This window comes from Octodon degus, unplaced genomic scaffold, assembly GCF_000260255.1.
Source record: "Octodon degus isolate 3935 unplaced genomic scaffold, OctDeg1.0 scaffold00040, whole genome shotgun sequence".
Classification (NCBI taxonomy): Eukaryota; Metazoa; Chordata; class Mammalia; order Rodentia; family Octodontidae; genus Octodon; species Octodon degus.
In genome coordinates, this window is record NW_004524616.1 from 13,402,145 (window position 1) to 13,403,306 (window position 1,162).

A 1,162-nucleotide genomic window follows, 5' to 3' on the forward strand; every position below is an offset into this window, starting at 1 on the left:
AAAAAAAAAAAAAAGATCACATTTGAAAGAAAACCCATCAGAATAATGGCCAACTTCTCTTCACAAACCATGAAGGCAAGAAGAACATGGAGGAGAATACTTCAAGTCCTCCACAAAAACAAATTCTAGCCCAAACTACTATAGCCATCAAAACTCTCTTTCAAGTTTGATGGAGAAGTGAAATACTTCCATGACAAAAAACAATTAAGAATTTCATGATGACAAAGACAACGCTGCACAGATTACTAAAAGATGTTCTAGAAAAGGACCAAAATGATCAGAACTCCATGAATGAGTACAGAAGGAAGCACTAAATAGGGCAAACAATTAAACACAGGACAAAAAAGAGTAAACAACAGCAGGTAAAAAACATGTCACTTGTAAGATTATACAACATAATTATAACCATCAATGTAAATGGACTCAATTCACCAATTAAAAGAAAGAGACTGACACAGTGGATTAGGAAACAAAATCCAACAATATGCTGTATACAAGAAACACACTTAACTTATAAAGAAATTCATAGGCTCAAAGTCAAAAGATGGAGCACAATACTACATGCCCCAACAGCTCAGAAAAAAGCAGGGGTAGCAATCCTGTTATCAGAAAGCCTCAACTTCAAACCAAGAATGATCAAATGAAATAAAGAAGGCCACTATATACTGGTTAGGGTAAAAATTCAAGAGGAAGAAGTAACACTCATAAATGTGTATGCACCAAACATGGAAACACCCAACTATATAAGACAAATCTTAATGGACATGAAAAATCTAATATCCAATACCACACCCTTAACCTGAGATCTTAACACCGTCTTATCCCAAAAAGATAGGTCAACCAGACAAAAAATTACCAAAGGGGGGAAAAAAAATACCAAAGAAGTAGCAGAACCAAACCAGAGCTTGGAACAAATGGACTTGGTGGACATATACAGAGTGTTCCACCCAACAACAGCTCAACATACATTTTTCTCAGCTGCACATGAGTCATTTTTTAAAATAAACCACATACTGGTCCATAGGTCATGCTTAAGTATATGTAAGAAAACAGAAATTATCCCACACACATTATCTGACCACAGTGCAATGAAACTGGAAATGAATGACAAAAGAAACCAGAAAAAACCCTTAAATATATGGAAATTAAATGACACCCTACT

General features: G+C 35.0%; 1 pseudogene; it reads left to right on the forward strand.

Moving 5' to 3' along the window:
• Positions 1-1,162, forward strand: part of LOC101588344 — a 12,698-nt pseudogene that overhangs the window by 6,825 nt on the left and 4,711 nt on the right.